The sequence below is a fragment of the Geotrypetes seraphini genome, chromosome 3 (assembly GCF_902459505.1).
Source record: "Geotrypetes seraphini chromosome 3, aGeoSer1.1, whole genome shotgun sequence".
NCBI lineage: Eukaryota > Metazoa > Chordata > Amphibia > Gymnophiona > Dermophiidae > Geotrypetes > Geotrypetes seraphini.
In genome coordinates, this window is record NC_047086.1 from 382,686,114 (window position 1) to 382,705,817 (window position 19,704).

Genomic DNA, 19,704 nt, shown 5'->3' on the forward strand with positions numbered 1-19,704 from the left:
AGTCACGGGCTTGTTAAACTGATTTCAGTTAAGATGCTGAGATGCTAATGTGTGGCATGTGAGTGTGTAGATTTCTTGCTGTGAAGTTTCTCAAGGTCACCAACCAGTGCTGGAAAGACAATGAGCTATTTGACAGTGTTGAAAGCAAATGCAAGTCCATTCGGGACTCCATCCGGGAACCTAAGAACTGATAAAGTGATGACAGACTAATGTACTGATGATACTGATGTACCCGTGTGAAGAATGGAAACGTCAAGAAGAAGAAAGTTCCAGAAGCTATGCCTGTCCAGGGCCCCCCAGGGAAGAATGGATGTGTGGACTAGGAGAGGGTTAGATAGGTAGCTTATCTGCTCCAATAGGGTGATACATATTCATAGCCAGGGGAATGGTCTAAGACAGGGGTAGGCAAATCCGGTCCTCGAGAGCCGGAGCCAGGTCATGTTTTCAGGATATACACAATAAATATGCATGAGATAGATTTGCATCTCAAGGAGGCAGTGCATACAAATCCATCTCATGTTCATTGTGGATATCATGAAAACCTGACCTGGCTCCGGCTCTCGAGGACCGGAATTACCTACCCCTGGTCTAAAACAAAGACACTGTCTGTATAAAACCCCCATGCTTTGGCAGAGTTTCTTTAGAGAAGCTTCATACATACAGAAATATACTGGCACTGTTTGTATGAGGGGTTTTTTTTTTCTCTCAATTGTATATGTCCAAATTGATTTATTTCTGATTTGCTAAATGCTGCTATAAAACTTATTACTAGAATAAAAAGTTACTTGCTTTGGAATATACAATGTAATCTTGTGGGTTTTATTTTGGGGGGTTTTTCCTTCATGACGGATCCCCAGTGAGATAAAGTTAGCAGCCTTTTAATTCAGTGGTGACCCGGATTTGATGCAATAGCACCATCTAGTGGTCACTGAGTGAAGGGAGGAGAAAGACTTATTTTTCAGGTGAAATCTACCAAGGGAACGTGAGAGCGTCTTGGTGCTGGGTAGATTAGAGAAACACACTCAGGGGATGTGAGAACGTCTTGGTGCTGGGTGGACAGTGCTCTAATGCGAAGCGTTATCAAGACACAAGAAATACGTAATTCTAGTCACATTAAGATCATATGGGTATAACATTGTACAAATTGTAAGTAGAACCTTCCATATTTTTTTTTCTTTTTTTTACAAAAGGTTTGTATCAGATATCAGTTTTAGTAATAGGGAAAGACAGTAGACATTGTACATTTGTACATATATACTAGTGTTTAAGCCCGTTAGATTAACGGGTGCTAGAATAGATGTGTAGACTTAACAGATCACAAAATTTAATAAAAACTTACTGTGTGAGCTGTCTGTCTTTTTTTTCTTTCTCTCTCTGTCCTTGGCTGCTAGTTAGCTGTCTGTCTGTCTTTTTTTCTTTGTCTCGCTCTCCTTGGCCGCTAACTGTCTGGTTTTTTTTTCTTTGTCTCTCTCTCCTTGGCCACTGGCTGGCTGTCTTTTTTTTCTTTGTCTCTCTCTCCTTTGCCACTAGCTGTCTGTCTTTTTTTCTTTATCTCTCTCTCCTTGGCTGCTAGCTGTCTGTCTTTTTTTCTTTGTCTCTCTCTCCTTGGCCGCTAGCTGTCTGTCTTTTTTTCTTTGTCTCTCCCTCCTTGGCCACTAGCTGTCTGTCTTTTTTTCTTTGTCTCTCTCTCCTTGGCCGCTGGCTGTCTGTCTTTTTTTTCTTTGGCTCTCTCTCCTTGGCCGCTGGCTGTCTGTCTTTTTTTTCTTTGGCTCTCTCTCCTTGGCCGCTGGCTGTCTGTCTTTTTTTTTCTTTGGCTCTCTCTCCTTGGCCACTGGCTGTCTGTCTGACCCCTGTCTGTCTGTCATTCTTTCTGTTTGTCTCTCTCCCTGGCGCCCTGTCTGACTTTCTTGCTTTCTGTCTCTCTCCCTGCCCGCTGTCTTTCTGTGTGCGTCTGTCTTTTGTTCTCATGCGCTGCCTGCCTTTCTTTCTGTCTCTCTCCGTGACGCCCTTCTGTCTCCCCCAGAGCAAACCAAGATTGCTGCCTGCCTCCCAGCACACGCTTCCCCCCAAAGCATAGCAAGTTTGCTCCCTGGCCCTCTTTCCCTCTCCCCCCCCCCCTACTTCCCTGTGTAGCAGCAGCATTTCCCTCCCATCCTTCCCTGTGCAGCAGTACCCCTTTTCTGCTCCTGTCCTGCAGTAGCCCTTCTCCCTTCCTTTTACCTCCCCCCTGTCCAGCAGCACCCATTCCATTCTCCCTGTCCTGCAGTAGCCCTTTTCCCTTCCTTTTCCCTCCCCCCCCCCCCCCACTTCCCTGCTTCCTTTCTCATCCCCCCTCCCCTCTTGGGTCTCACACAGCCGTTGGCAGTACAGTATTCACAACTCGCTGCTCCTGCTTGCTTCGGTCCTTCGTCGCTGCTGGTTCCCACCTACTTTCTTTTTGCATGAAGGACCCAGCAGTGAGGACGGCCCGAAGCAAGCAAGAGCAATGAGTTGAAGCCTCCCTCCCTGCCCTAGGCTGGAAGCGACATCAGCAAATCAAACCGCCACAGGCTTCACCGCCGTGCATGCACTACAAATGGAACACTGCACGGAAGCACAAATCACAGCGGCAGGGATCACGCCGTTTCAACTGTGCATGCAGGGGTAAGGGTCAAGATCTGGATTGAGCTTTTTCTGTGAGTACCTTATTAATGTGTCAGTGATATAATAATAATAATTTTATTTTATATACCGCTATACCCAAAAAGTTTTAGGCGATTCACAACAATTAATCATAATACAAACAATGCAAATCATTGAGATTCAACAAGTTATATACATACAATATAGGAAAAGTACATACATGCCATATAAAGAGGGGGGAAACAATCTTAAAAAGAATAAAAAGTTATAATGATAAAATATGTTAAGAACCCAGCCTGTTAAATAATTGAGTTTTTACCTGCTTTCTAAAATCAAGAGAAGAAGGGGCATTTAGCACAATTTTGGCAAGCCATGAATTCAGTTTGGCCACCTGAAAAGGTTCTTTCAAAGAACCTTTTATAATGACATAGTTTTAATGAGGGAAAAGCAAACAAGTGTATTCTTCGAGAGCTCTTATTATTATAACTCAAAGTAAAGTGAGGGTTGAGATAACCTGGTAACATACCAAATAATGAGAACTTAAACAAAATTCTGGATTCCAATGGCAGCTAATGTAGCTTTTGATAGAAGGGGGTAACATGTTCCCATTTCTTCAGGCCTAAAATAAGTAGGACGGCCGTATTCTGAACCATCCTCAATTTCCTGATAATTTTCTTAAAGGCGCCCAGATATATGATGTTGCAATAATCAAGAATACTCGGAATGGAAGATTGTACTAACAGACGAAAGGAGGTATCGTCGAAGTACTTTTTTATGGTGCGGAGTTTCCAAAGCACCGAGATACTCTTCTTAAATACTAAATGAGAATGTTTCTCCAATGTAAGATGTTTATCCAAAGTTACTCCTAATATTTTTAAGGATTGTTCGATATTATAATCCATCCCATTCACATGTAACATAGTTTCCTTGATGTGGAGAGAGAGGGAAGTCTTGCAGACTTGCTTTGTGCTTGGCCAAGGCTCTCCCTTATATTATTGGTATGCACCAAACGGGTTTTGTTGCTCAGAGACATTCATCAAATAACACCAGACTGGCCTTTCACATGCTAAATCTAACAAAAACTATGAAAGATCCGGCCTTCTCTGTATCCTTGGATGCAGAGAAGGCCTTTGATTGTGTGGAATGGACCTTCATGTATCAGGCAATGGACTGGTTTGGTATTGGTTCTGGATTTATACAAATGATTCAAACCTTGTATAGTTCCCCTTGTGCAAGATTATACATTAATAATAAGTTTTCTGAACATTTTTGTCTTAAAAGGGGAGTTAGATAAGGGTGTCCGTTATTTCCTTTGCTTTTTGACATTGTATTGGAACCTTTGTTATTGGCTATTCAGCAGGCAAAGGAGATTCAGGGTATTCCTTATACAGGTCGGGAATATAAGGTCTCTGCTTATGCGGATGACATATTGCTTCATTTGAGGAATCCTGGAATCACCATTCCACATTTACTGGATCTGATTGATAGATTTGGAAAATTCTCTGGTTACAAAATAAACTGGAGTAAATCAGAGGTTCTTCCACTAAATGTATATTGTACAAAAGGATTATTTGATACATTCCCTTTTCTCTGGAAGGAAGAGGGTATAAAATATTTAGGTATTTTGATAAAAAGTACACTGGAAGAAACTATAAAAGTCAATGAAAAATCTTTATTGCTGAAGAACCAGGTGGAGAACCAGCCAGGGCTATGGGTCTATGGACTGGGAGATGAACAGTATTCCTGGGGAGAGTGAGTCCGGGGAAGATATGGACTTAGGGGAGAATAATATATGAGAGGTCCATCCCATTCTCTCAACAATCCAGTCCAGGCTAAGGGAAGCCTTGGACATTAACCGTGTTTGAAGCAGGGTCAGACCAATCCTGGCCAATTGAGAAGTGATTATCAGAACTGTTTAGTTACCTTACCTCTGGTGGACTTGAAGGGGGTAAGCGACTTCTGAAAGTTAGCCCAGGGTGGGCTTTGTTACGTTCAGTAATCCAGGACACATTCTGTGTAGGAGGATCTGGAAGCCAAACCTTTGTTTTATTTGTTGGGAGGTTTGGGGTGTTAATGTGCTTTCTTTTGTGGACCTGGAAATTCCAGGCAGGGCACAAGGACTGAAGCCCAGGTTATGCTTGAGGGTGAAAGAAGAACGTACTATATGTTCCCAACATGTTTTTTTTTTTTTGAAAACTTTAATAAATCCGGTTCCAGTTCCTAGGAAATCCATCTTCCGGGTTTTCATTAATCCAGCCATATAAAAGGCGCAATAATAAATCTACCTGTGGTCCGAGCCCGGTCTCCCACCTACCTGGGAACCGGCCTGGTCACAGTATCTAAAGAAGGGCTTGAAATTTTTGGTCTCTTGCGCTATTTTCTCCTCATAGTCCTTTTTGGCATCCTTCACCACCTTGTGACATATCTTCTATCATCTTTGTGTTAGTTCCAAGCTTCAGTTGTTTTCATGCGTTTCCATTTTTTTAAAGAGTCCTTCTTTTCTTTTATGGCTTCCTTCACCTCTCTAGTAAGCCATGCCGGTTCTCCTTTGCCTTTAGTTTTCCTTTCTTTGGAAATTCACGGAATGTAGAGATTTTGTGCTTCCGTGATAGTATTTTTCAGTAGGGACCATGTATCTACCGTTTTAACTTTACCCATCTTTTTCTTGAGCCGTTGTTTCACCATGGCTCTCATACTATCGTATCTTCCCTTCTTAAAGCTTAAGGTCATGGTTAAGGTTTTGGTATGTTTCCCTTTCCCGATGTCAAGCTTAAAGTTGATCATGTTGTGATTGTTCGTCCTCAGCAGGACCATGACTTCTACTTCTTTCGTCGGTCCTGTGATGCCATTTAGGACCAAGTCCAAGGTGGCGCTTCCTCTCGTCGGTTCTCCCACCATTTGTTCCAGGAAGCAGTCCCCTAGCGCCTCCAGGAACTTGGCCTCCTTGCTGCAATATATGACGAAATATACTCACCTAAAATTGAATTACGAGGACGTTGGTCACAGACCTCTTGGTCCGACCACTACATATAATACTTTCTTCTAGATTGGCCTATGCAATCAAACCAATCTTGACACAACCAAAACAAAAAATTTTAGTTAGAAAATCTCATGACCCCATCAAATTTTGGAAACGCGCAGATTCATTCTTAGAAAACATTCATTCTTAGAAAACAATATTTCTGAATTTCCATCTAATTGGAATAACAATTGTAACACCATCTTGGATGAAATTGCCCCTAAGCACTCCATAAAAAGGTGTTCAGATGATGCTAAAAAGTGGTATGATATTGAACTTTTGGAAATGAAGCGTTCTGTAAGATGCCTAAAGAAAATTGGATAAAATATAAAGTAAAATGGAGACTAGAAGTTACAAATTATAAACTTATGTTAAGGGACAAGCGAAAAACTTATTATTCAGCTAAAGTTGGTGCTATTACTTGTAATGTTAAAAAACTATTTTGGTCAATAATACATTCAATGTAACACAAAAGAAGCAATCTTCTTAGTTACCTCTCCCATCCGCTGATGACTTAAGCCAATTTTTTTAGTTCCAAGGTATTATCTTTGAGATCTTCATTTCATCTAGCCACTTGAATGTAGACTTAAACCTTAATCTTAATGATGAAGTAGAGGTTCATGCTGACCTGTGTTGGTTTACTTTGATAAACCAGAATGGCACAATTTTTCTAAATTATTCCATAAATATGCTCAATCATACTGTTGGCTTGATTCCTGCCCTCCAGATTTGATGGTTGTTGCTCTCTCAAATTTTAAATTGAAGTTATTTGAATGGATTACCGACTCCCTGGATATAGGAAAATATCCTTCAGATTCTGGTAATATAATAATTACCTCGATAATTAAAAATATTAAGGTATCTATTTCTCTGCTTACCAATTACAGACCAATAGCATCTATTCCCTTTTTTGTTAAAATCATAGAAGGTCTGGTTCATATCCAATTGACTAAACATCTTGAGCAACACTCTCTACTCCATGATTCACAATCAGGATTTATATCCTACTTTAGCACTGAAACGGTGATAGCTGCATTATTGGATTATTTAATAAGCCTTCTAAGTAAAGGCAAAAGCGCACTAGTGCTTCAATTCGATCTTAGTAGCGCCTTTGATTTAGTAGATCATCCTACTTTATTAATTTGTTTGGATACTCTGGGCCTTCACGGAAATGTTTACTCCTGGTTCAAAGGTTTTCTGGAGTCCAGATTGTACCAAGTTAGGTTTAGGACCCACCTCTCTTCAATCTGGAATAACCCATGTGGTGTTCCTCAGGGTTCTATACTTTTACCTACACTATTCAATATTTATCTTTCATCATTGGGCTCATGTTTGAGCAACCTGGATGTAGAACTGTTACACTGACGACTGTTGCCAGCGGGGAGCCGAGGCAGCGAGAGCCTGCAGGAGAGGAGCGTGCGAGCCCAGCTCCGCCCCTCTCCCGAAGCGGAATAAAGCCGCTGCACCCCCCGGAGAGCGGCCTTCTTCACTCGGCCCCTGCACTGTTGCCAGCGGGGAGCCGAGGCAGCGAGAGCCTGCAGGAGAGGAGCGTGCGAGCCCAGCTCCGCCCCTCTCCCGAAGCGGAATAAAGCCGCCGCACCCCCCGGAGAGCGGCCTTCTTCACTCGGCCCCTGCACTGTTGCCAGCGGGGAGCCGAGGCAGCGAGAGCCTGCAGGAGAGGAGCGTGCGAGACCAGCTCCGCCCCTCTCCCGAAGCGGAATAAAGCCGCCGCACCCCCCGGAGAGCGGCCTTCTTCACTCGGCCCCTGCACTGTTGCCAGCGGGGAGCCGAGGCAGCGAGAGCCTGCAGGAGAGGAGCGTGCGAGCCCAGCTCCGCCCTTCTCCCGAAGCGGAATAAAGCCGCCGCACCAACGGCGTGCAGCCATTCGGCGTGCCGTCGAAGGCGCACGTCTAAGGCGCGTGCGCCTTAGCACGCGCCTTTGCAAGCGACTGCGAGCGACGCCAGTCAGTCCGACCCCCCCAACTGGATCACAGCAATACATAGTGTTATTTACATAGCACCGCCTCATCCGTTAGAATTCAGAAAAGTTAACACTGTACTGCACTGCCTTATTGTTTACTGTATTACCTACTGTTTACATTGTTTACATTGTACTGTACTGCCTACTGCACCGCGCGCACACGCTTAAATTGTTCAGCCTGTTTAACTTTACATCGATCTATTGCATTGCTGCAACCTACTTAACATTGTACTGCCTAACGCACCGCTGTAACCTGCACAACTCTGTACTGCCTTTTGCACCGCTGTAACCGGCTCAGCTTTATACCGTCCACTGCGCCGCTGAAACCTGCCAAACTTTGCATCACACCCCTCCCCTCTGCCCCCCTCCGACTACTACCATACCCCACGCTCTTCCCCCCCCACGAGCGTGTCACCATGGCAAGGCCAAACACCCCTCAATGCGTAGCACTACTCCTACTATATCTCATCACCCTCAGGATCTGCTCTGCTGACCCATCACACACAACCACCATCCCTGTCCACTTCTCCCTATATCGCCCTTCAAAACCCAAAGTACCCTCGCTCACACCCCACACCCCACATTCTCACCTAATACGGCTCCCAAATCCTCCACCCCCCCGCAAACCCACCAAACCCGGCTCAAAAAAACCTAGAACACTAAAAAAACTGGCCTACTCCCACTATGCCCCAGCCAACCACCCAAACCACCAGAACCTACTAGGCTTTTACCTAAACATTCGATCCATGAGGAACAAAGCCATTCTAATCAGAGACTGGCTGACGGATACCAACCCCGACTTCATCCTACTCACCGAAACCTGGCTACTATCAGACAAGGATATTATAATCAAAGACTGCCTTCCCGCAGGATACAAGATCCTCTCCCTGGCCAGAACTCGGGGAAGAGGAGGAGGCCTAGCAATAATCTTCAGAGATCAGCTTAATTGTACGGCACTCAACACCAAATCCTCTCCCAACGCAGAAATATTAGCCATCTCACTCACCTCTAAATCCCTTGCCTCCTCGCTAACTATCACTCTATTCTACATCCCACCCCAAAAATGGTCCCTAGCCAAAGAGGACCTCGCTGACTCCTTATTAACTAATTATCTAACAAGTCCTTACAACCTTCTATGCGGAGACATCAACATCCACCTTGAGCAAGCGGACCAACCAGAAGTTGCCGACTTCTGGTCACTCACCTCCCAACTAGGCTTCTTCAAACCCCCCCCCAACCAAAACTCACCAAAAGGGCCATCAGCTAGACCTGGTCACATTCTCCTCCAACGAGCCGACCGACCCAAAAATATACTGGAAACAAGCCAACTGGACAGACTCCCTATGGTCCGACCACAGACTATGCGACTTTTCCTTGGGCTGCCAACAAAAACATTCAAGAAACAACAAAACAAGAAACATCACAACCCACACCACTAGAGGAAAGATAGACCCAGAGGAATTCTGGTCTCGCTATGACACCCACATAAAACAAGACGAAGAAATAGATCAACTCATGTCCGCCTGGATCATTGACAGCACTAACATTTTAAATGAAATAGCCCCTTCAAAAACCCGCCACATCAGAACCACAAATCAGGAGGGATGGTTCGACACAGAGCTGTTACTGTTAAAGAGGGACCTCAGAAAGTCAGAAAGACTATGGATAAAGTCAGGAACCCAGGAACTCAGAACTGCCTGGAGACTCAAACTAAAAACCTACAAAAACCTTACCAAGGAAAAACGGAAAAAATTCTACTCACACTTAATTGGAAACATCACATCCAACAGCAGCAACCTCTTCAAACTCGTCAATAACCTTTACAACATTGAAACACTCACTAACAACCAGGAAGACTCAACACTAACCGCCAACACCCTAGCGGATTTCTTCAACTCCAAGATCCTAAAACTAAGATCAGCACTACCCACCAAGACCAACCCACTGGAGCTCTTTCCCATCCTCCCTGACATCGACATAGCTAAACCAGACCAAGGGTCTAGATCCGACCTAAACTGGAACCAATTTACCACAATCGACTGGAAAACCTTCAACAAATATTATAACAAATACACCAAATCCTTCTGCAAACTAGATACTTGCCCCCCAAATGTGATGAAAACGGCTCCGATCTACTTCAAAGCAAACATGCTACTATGGGTCAACTCCCTACTATCCGCAGGAAACTTCCCTCCAGAACAAGGACATATCTTAATAACCCCAATCATAAAAAGCATAAAGGACTCTTCCAACGCACCTTCCAATTACAGACCAATAGCTAACATACCACTATTCACCAAAATCGCGGAAGGGGCAGTAAAAGCAGAACTCTCCGCATACCTGGAAAAATTCAATATCCTAAGCGACAATCAATCGGGCTTCCGCACGGACCACAGCACAGAGACCATCATCGCCTCCTTACTAGACCACCTGCACATACTCTTCAGTCGGGGCTCCAGCGCCCTGATCTTACAATTTGATCTAAGCAGTGCGTTTGACCTAGTTGACCACACTATTCTCCTGGAATGCCTGGCCCACATTGGAATCTCCGACCGGGTACTCAGCTGGTTCCAAGGGTTCCTACGAAACAGATCCTACAGGGTACACAAAAATGACAACTTCTCCTACAGCTGGGTGAACTCCTGCGGTGTACCACAAGGCTCCCCCTTATCCCCCACCCTGTTCAATATCTACCTCGCCTCCCTCAGTAACCTCCTTCACAAACTTAAGCTCAAATTCTTCATCTATGCAGATGACATCACAATTGTCATCCCTCTAACCAGTCTATCCCAGGATCTTCTCAACTACATAACTAGCATACTCAGCCAGATAGAACTCTGGATGCTCTCCTTCAAACTAAAGCTCAACCCAGACAAAACAAAATTCTTTCTAGCCACCCCCAAAGACAAAATCAAAGACACCACAATCCAGGTGAAAGGATTGGTTTTCCCACTCGAACAAACATTAAAAATACTAGGAGTCACGCTTGACAAACATCTATCCCTAGAAAATCACACCGACCTCATTGTCAAGAAAGGCCTTTCAGCACTCTGGAAACTCCGTACCATAAAGAAATATTTCGATGACACTGCATTTCGACTATTAGTTCAATCCTCTATCCTCAGCATACTGGATTATTGCAATATCATTTACCTAAGCTCCACAAAGAAAATCACCAGAAGACTAAAACTGATTCAAAACACAGCTGTCCGCCTCATTTTCGGCCTGAACAAATGGGAACACATCACCCCCTTCTACCACCAACTGCACTGGCTACCCTTCGAATCCCGAGTCCTCTTCAAGTTCGCCTGCATCTGTTACAAGACAGTATTTGGTCTCTCACCAAAATACCTCTCCCCACATTTCAATATGTATTGCACCAACAAGAAATCCCGCAGAATCCAGTTGTTTACCTTCCCCTCCATAAAATCATGCCAGCTCAAAAGATTCATCGACAAAACCTTCGCCTTCCAGGCGGCCAAGCTGAACCCTTGGCTAGCCCAAATGATGCTAGAGGCCCCGACCTACCTAGACTTCAGAAAACTTCTCAAAACACACCTCTTCCGCGAACAAGACCCTTAGTCCTTACTCCCCGCATACACTCCAACCCCCCCCACCCCCACCTCCCTCTCCCCCCCCTCTTCTGGTTTCCCACTCCCTCCATTTTATCCTCTAACCCAACTACGATAAACCTGTGCCTCCTTCCGCGCTACCTGCAATTCCGAAAAAATTTTTTGTAAATCCGGGTTCAGACCGGATCCTAATGTAACGAATGTAAACCGCCTAGAACTCTTTGGGTATGGCGGGATATAAGAACCTAATAATAATAATAATAATTACTATTGTCATATCTTTTACTTCAGCCCTATCCCAGATTACCACTAAAGTTGAAATCTTAATGAAACAGATGGATTCTTGGATGCAAAAATTTAAACAAAGTTTTTTGTGGCGACTGCTAGTAATTTTTCTTCTGAACCTTCTATTAGTATAAATTCAACTCAGTATATAATTCATCCAACGATTAAAATTTTGGGATTTTAGACCAGCATCTTGCAATGCATGCTCAGATAGAAGCTGTGGTGTGTAAATGCCACTTCACATTATGGAAATTGCGAACAATTAGATCTTATTTTGGAATCTACTGCTTTGAGATTACTGGTTCAATTGTTACTACTGAGTCTTCTCGATTATTACATTACAATAGGGATTTCTGATCTGCCATTACCTTGCAGTTCAAGGCGGATTACAAAAGAATTATCCAAGATGTATTACAACAAGAACTTACAAAAAAAAAAAAAAATTGGTCATTTTCAAAAAGAGTAAGAAATGGGTAAGGTTATTTGTTTGGGGTAGTTGGCTTTAGTGAGAGGTGGAGTTTGAGACTTGCGGTATTATTTCTTTTTTCACAGTTTTCTTAAAGAGTATGGTCTTTATTTATTTTCTAAAAGTCTTGTAGTCGAGGGATGCCGTCAGTAGATTGACGATTTGGTTGTCTAGTTTTGCTGCTTGAGTGGCCAGGAGGCCATCATATAGTTTTTTCCGTTTGACCTCCTTAATTGGGGGGTATGAGTTTTCCTATGTCTGGTTGCGGTGTTGTGGATGAGGCGGTTATTCAGGTAGTTTGGACTGTCTCCGTATAAAGTCTTAAATAGTAGGCAGTAGAATTTAAATTGTATTCTTGCTGGGATTGGAAGCCAGTGCGATTGGAGATATGCTTCTGTAATGTGATCATGTTTCTTTAATGAGTAGATGAGTCTTAGTGCTGTGTTTTGTTATGGTTGTAGGGCATGGGAGGTAGAGGATATTACAGTAGTCAAGTAGGCCTAGTATTAAGGACTGAATTATGAGCTGGAATTGAGTTTTCTCGAAGAATTTCCGAACTTGTCTTAAGTTTCTCATGACTAAGAATGACCTTTGTATTGTTTTATTGATTTGCGGTTGCATGGTGCAGCATCTGTCGATAGTTATTCCTAGCAGTTTTAGGGTGGTTTGTATGGGGTAGTTGTTTGCGTTGATTTCAATGTTGGTTATGGTTGGTATTTTGTTGTTTTCTAGGAGGATGAATTTCGTTTTATCTGGGTTCAATTTCAGTTTGTGATCTTTCATCCAGGTTGCTATTGATTTTAGTGTTTGGTATATTGTGTTCGTCATGGAGAGTTCAGGTTGATCGAAGGGTATGAGAATGGTAATGTCATCGGCATAGCTTGTTTGTCCAGGTGAGAGCTGAGGAAGACTGTATAGAGATTGAAGAGAGTCGGGGATAGAGGGGATCCTTGGGGAACTCCGCAGAGGTTTGACCAAGGTTCATATTTTTGTTTGTCTGATTTTACTCTATAGGTTCTTGATTTAAGGAATCCTTCAAACCATGTGTATACTTTATCTGTGATATCTATTGTATCCAGGATTTGTAGTAGAATGTTATGGTCCACCAAGTTGAATGCAGCGGTAAGGTCTAGTTGTATGAGCATCATTTTTTTTCCTGTGCTGAGATGTTGTCTGGCTGTGTCCAAGAGAGATCCTAGTAGTGTTTCCGTACTGAAGTTGTTTCTGAAGCCGGATTGTGTGGGATGGAGTATGTTATGGTTTTCTAGGTAATTGGAGAGGAATTTGGCAACTAGTCCTTCTATTATTTTGACGTAGAGTGGAATAGAGGCAATGGGTCTGTAGTTGGCTGTTTGGTCTATCGGTCCTTTGGGGTCTTTGAGGATCGGGGTGATGATGATTTCACTGAGTTTGGTAGGTTAGTGGCCATTTATTAGCGAGATTTGTATCTAGTTTAGAAGAAGAGTGCGGAATTTTGTGCTGGATGTTTTTAGGAAATATGGTGGACAATTGTTGAGGTCACAGGATGCAATATTATCTATCGGACAGTCACCAAGAAAGAATTAGCAAGACTTCCAATAATACAGAATACAGTGGTCAGAATGATTTATGGCCTGAAGAAATTTGATCATGTTACACCCTTTTATCGCAAATTGCATTGGCTGCCAATGGAGGCCCGGGTTTTGTTTAAACTAGGCTGTTTCTGTTACAAGGCTGTTTATGGTACAGCTCCTTCTTACTTAGTCAATAGATTTTCTTTAGCATCATACAGACATAGAACTCATCCTTTGTTTAATTTTCCATCTGCCCAGTTGCAGGAGTAAGAAATTTCTAAATCATACTTTGGCATCTCAGGTAGCTCTTCATGATAAAGAATTCCGAATATTGATGCTTACTACCCATTCCTATAGCCACTTTAGAAAACAATTGAAGACCTATCTTTTTCTAAATATTTGATTGTTTAATGAATCATCTTATTTCATGTAACATGTTTAGTTTTATAACTTTGTAAACCGTGATGAACTTCTGGTTACGTGGTCAATAAGCACAGTTATGTTATGTCCTCAGATCTACTCCCATTGAGGAAATCTGTAAAGCTGCCATCTGGTCCTCAGTTCATACATTTACTTCTCACTATTGTCTGGAGTCTTTCTCCACACTGGATGGGCACTTCGGCCAATCTGTATTACAAAATTTATTTTCGTAAAGGCCAACACTCCCATCATCCCATTCTTGTTAGCTTGGAGGTCATCCATCAGTGAGAATATGCTGCCTGCTTGTCCTGGGATAAAGCACAGTTACTTACCGTAACAGGCATATATTCTCACAACCCATGCACCTTCCCAGGTTGGCTTCTTAGCTGGCTTATCTTAACTGGCGATGCACTTTTAAAGTGGTCTGTACAGGGGGCTCTGTTGGTGATGTCATCCATCAGTGAGCATCTCTGCCTGCTGTCCCTGGATAACACCTGTTACCTAAGTAACTGTGCTTTTATGTACATTGGTTTGCAAACAATGGCTGGGAGGGTGTAGATGGGCTGGAGTAAGTCTTAACAGAGATTTCGGCAGTTGGAACCCAAGCACAGTACAGGGTAAAGCTTTGGATTCTTGACCAGAAATAGCTAAGAAGAAAAAATTAAAAAAATTAAATTGAATCAGGTTGGGCAGACTCGATGGACCATTCTGGTCTTTATCTGCCGTCATCTACTATGTCACTATGTAACAAGACGAGCTCGGCTGCTGGTTTTTAACCATCCGTCCTCCCAGCTGCGACGCGCCCTCACTGGCACCAGGCTACACCCACCACCACCACCGGCGTTCGAGCGCACGCGCCCGACACCAGCGCAGCCTAGGGGGTCGAGCGCCGATGGGCCGGCTGCGTTTGACGTCGTCTATTTATAGGGCAAACGGATAGGCGATCCGAGTGTTGGCCTGGCAGGGGGGTGGGGTTGGGCTGTTGCCTGGCGCTGGCGGGAGCGTGAGGGAGGCTGAGCGTTTGATCCCAGAGGTTGGAAGACTCGGTCCGCCGGGTAAGTCGCTCCGGTCCAGATGGCGGATGCCTAGGCGTATTTGCTGACTTGCCTGGATGGTGGTGATGTTTGCGCCCTGCTCCCGGTTTTTTCGCTGCAGAAGAGCAAAGTTCAACCTTCTTGGGGGGTTGGGGAAGGGGTAAAACACGGACCTTTCGGATCTAAAACCGCACGTCCTTAAACTGGGGGTTGTGTTTCTGGGTTTGGGTTACAGGTGACCGTCTCAAGCGCAGGAGTGGCAGAAACACTTTCCTTCCCTGGTTCCCCGGGTCTGTTTTTTTTGTATAGTATAAACTTCTGACCGATGAATAAAGTCGGGATTTCTTACCCTTTTATTCAGTGCAAGCCGTCTTTCCCTTTATGTCATCCCAAAGCCCTGATTTGTGTTTTGGTCGCTGGAGCAGCTGTTATGCCTCTAAAGGGGGGAAAGTGTTGCAGCTTCCCCTCCCCTGGCACACTTGGCTTGTTCCTACCGGCCACACAGACAGACCCACACTTAGTTTTGGGGGAGGAGGGAAGGACCATAGGACGCCCCACAATCTGCCATTTACAGGCTAGGGTTTAAATTGTAGAACCCATGGGCTGATGAAGGGATCTCTCTATACCAGTGGTCTCAAACCCGGGGGCCAGGTACTATTTTGAGGCCCTCGGTATGTTTATCATAATCACAAAAGTAAAATAAAACAGTTTCTTGATCATATGTCTCTTTAGCTATAAATGACAATATTATTATTAAGTCTTAGCCAAAAGGAAAGATTTATAAACTATAAAGAGTTTTACCTCATGCAAAATTGTCATTTCTTGGTAAGACATAGAAACATAGAATATGACTGCAGAAAAGGGCCTACAGCCCAACAAGTCTGCCCACTCAAATAACCCTCCCCTCTAAGTTCCTCTTTGAAGTGAGCCTACGTGTTGATCCCATTTGATGTTAAAGTCAGTCAGGTTACTGGCCTCAACTACCTGAAGTGGAAGATCATTCCAACGGTCGACCACCCTTTTGGTGAAGAAGTACTTCCTAGTGTCACCATGGAATCTCCCACCCCTAATTTTCAGCGGATGCCCCCTTGTCGCCGTAGGGCCTGTAAGGAAGAAGATATCTTCTTCCACCTCAATGCGGCCAGTAACGTATTTGAACGTCTCTATCATGTCACCCCTCTCTCTGCGTTCTTCGAGAGAGTAAAGGTGCAACTTACCTAGTCGTTCTTCATAAGGGACATCCTTGAGCCCTGAGACCATCTTGGTGGCCAATTCCATTCTTAGCACATCCTTCCGATAGTGTGGCCTCCAAAACTGTACACAGTACTCAAGCTAGAGCAAGACAAAGTAACTATTAACTATTTTTTTCTGAGGCCCTCCAAGTACCTACAAATCCAAAATGCGGCCCTGCAAAGGGTAGGAGTTTGAGACCACTGCTCTATACCCTGTTACGATTCATGAACAACAGTAGGTGTACAAAAGACTGCAGATGTGAAATATATGGACTCAGCCATATTTTTATGGACCTTTTCAAATAGAACAAGTCTTTTTGTTTTCAGTGCACGACAATTACTGCAGATCAGTTGCAGTTTCTTTGGTTTGCCTTTTCAAATGGAGACATTATTTGTGGGGCGTGTATGGTGCAGTAGTTAGAGCTACAGCTTCAACACCCTGAGGTTGAGGGTTCAAATCATTCGCTGTTCCTTGTGACCCTGGGCAAGTCACTTAATCCTCCCCATTGTCTTTTCAAATTAGAATTAATATTCTGACAAAGATCCATTCCAGTTCCATCTCTGTAACAAAGATATACAAGGGGGGAGATATCTTATGGTTGAAATTAGTGTGTAAAATGTTAGCTATATTTGTTGGTTTAATCATATATTGACGATGAATATCTTATTTAATCAATATACAGTACTTTCTACAGGATTCTCTACATGTATCCATATGTGTTGGGGATAGGTCGCTATAAAACCATCATTCAGACTATTGACATGCTGTTGTGGGAATTTAACTTGTATGTAGCATTGTGTTCCAAAATTGCATCATATATAATAATAATAATAATTTTATTTCTTATATACCGCTATACCCTAAGTTCGAAGCGGTTTACAATGAGGGTCGTGTCGAGAGAGAGTATAGTGTTAACAGCAGGAGACATATGTTTACAGCGAGATACATATGTTTGAACAAGATATGAGCTAAGTATTGGAACCAGGAATTTGAGATACATAAGCTTTGGAACATGATATCTAAGATGCGTTGGTACTTCTGGATGGGGCAGTTTGCCAGAAGAAAAGGTGATGAAAAGAGCTAGATGGGGGAGCTTGTAAGAAGGTACAGGGAAAGAGAGTAATGGAGTTAGCGATAGGAGGCGAGATATTTGAGTCAAGTTACAGAGCGAAGGGTTCAGAGCTGGTACAAGAGATCAAAGCTGCATACAAGAAGATCATAACAATGTGAAAGAGAAGTAGGGTATTATAATGAAAAGGATACAGGAAATTACAATGTGCATGAGATATTGGGGGATGTTTACAGTGAGCAGGTACTGGGGGTGTTTACAATAAGGTACAGGATATTAACAAGTGAACAGGTACAGGATGTTTACAATAAGATACAGGATGTTACACTAAGATACAGGATGTTACAATATGAACAGGATACAAGAGATCAATGCTGTTTACAGCAGGATATATACAATGTGCGTAAGAGAGGAGTAGCATTAAGCGTTGGAGGAAGGGAAAAAGGTAGGGGAAGGAATTTCGAGGGGTATTATAACTGGTAGAGGGGGGAGAGCTTAGGTGGTGTTGAAGAGACGGATCTTCAGAGATTTTTTGAAGTCTGCGTATGATATAACTGCCCTTTTGTGTCTGGCGATTTGTTGTCTGCCCTGTTTGTGGTTCAAGAATTTTAATCATAAGAATGTAGTTGGCACTGAGTGGCAGGTGCATCTTTGGCCGCCTTCTGGGGCAGTTTGGATGGACCATGCAGGTCTTTTACCGGCCATCAGTTAAGAACATAAGAATTGCCATACTGGGACAGACCAAAGGTCCAAGCCCAGTATCCTATTTTCCAACAATGGTCAACCCAGGTCCAAGTACCTAGCTAGATCCCAAGTAGTAAAACAGATTTTATGCTGGTTATTCTATGAATAAGCAGTGGATTTCCCCAATAATTATCAGTCTATAAGAACAAAGAGATAGGCCTAATTCTTGTATGATCTATGGTCCTGGGTTTCTGAGGACAGATTATAAGCTCTTTTGAACAGGGACTGTCTATAAATGTTAAAATGACTGGTTGGGTAATAATATTATTTTACTTTTAGAAAATTAGTAAAAACACAGTTTGATCAATTTGTAACCTGATTCACTGTTTTTAATCTTTTATCCTTTTATCTTGCATGTATTTCTGATGATTTGTATTGTATTTATTTCACTGATTGTCCAGTACTTCTTATTGTAAACTGCCTCGAACTATTATGACTTTGGCGGTATACAAGAATAAATTATTATTATTATTATTATTAATAATATAGCAATACCCCCCTTTTTTTTTCTTGGAGTTCGAGGCCTGATGTGTCCAAATCTGATCAAAAAATGGCGATCTCAATAAAGCCACATCATGAGGCCTCAAATGTGTCTCTTGAATCGGACAAATATCCCAATTCAATCTCCACAACTCTCGAAAGACCACGCTCCATTTACCTGGGCTATTAAGCCCATTCACATTCCAAGACCCAATTCGAAGTACCCCATTGACCCTTCCTATAGTTCCCAAAGTTGTAGAAGTACCCCGCCCCCGGCCTCCCCCCTTCGCCCTGACTAACTGATCCACCACAAGTGAAATTGGACATCGAGTGAAAATGAAGTCAACTCCAGAAAGCAACATCCTCCAGTACTTCCCTCTCCAAACATATGCTATCAACATCTCAGACCATAACATCCAGACAAGATACATTTACAAGTCCCCACAATCAGTCACCCCCCCTCCCCAGACACTCAAATCCCCTTCAAAGAACAGTTACAAAATGCTCCCGTCCCTCCCAGGACATCCCAAAAGACAATACAGTGCAGCTCAGACCCAACATACAATCGGAGCCATCCCATCGCCAAAAACCCCCACAAACCCATTCTATTCCCATTGCTCACAGCCTGGAAATATGTCACACCCGCAACCAAACAGTTCATTTCACATCAAGACATAACAGAAAACCAAAAGGAACAGCAGAAAATCAGACAAAATAAGACCTACATCCAGCCTTCACAAGACTTCAGGTAGCAGCAGTAGCGATGTTCTGCACCTCACAGGATAGCGATTGCCGTGAGTTCTCTTTGGCTGCTGCACCTGAGGAAACTCTTGGAAAAGATCTTGCAGGCAATGCCCCACATCCCAGATCTTTGAGGTCCAGCCAAGCGTCTGCCACCACCTCCACTACTTTTTGGGACCATCCATTCACAGTGATCCAGTGATAGTGATGACTCATGGCAAAGCACTTGTGTAACTTCCCGAAAAGCTCTGCATTTTTGCAAGGTTACCAAGGCCAGGTCTTGATATATCCCATATTAACTCCACTCCATTGAAACTACGAGGTGCATCGGGCTGCTTGCAAAATGCGTTCTTTGAGCAGATAGTCACCAAAACAAGCTATGACGTCTCGGGGTCCAACAGATGTAATAGGACCCAAGCTCCAATGTACCAGCAAGAGTACAATATCCTTAGAGTCCATCAATTTTCTATGCCCAAAAACTGACT

The 19,704-nt window shown here is 43.4% G+C and overlaps 1 protein-coding gene across 2 annotated transcripts in view; it reads left to right on the forward strand.

The window, feature by feature from the left end:
* Window positions 1-19,704, forward strand: part of MCFD2 (multiple coagulation factor deficiency 2, ER cargo receptor complex subunit) — a 153,024-nt gene that overhangs the window by 81,743 nt on the left and 51,577 nt on the right. Inside the window, exon 1 of one of the 2 annotated variants that reach the window (XM_033938298.1) lies at window positions 14,827-14,973. The exons of the other annotated variant lie outside the window; for it this stretch is intronic. The gene's annotated coding sequence lies outside the window, so the exon portion shown is untranslated. Of the gene's footprint in view, window positions 1-14,826; window positions 14,974-19,704 lie in introns of those variants that run through there. 2 annotated transcript variants of the gene reach the window in all.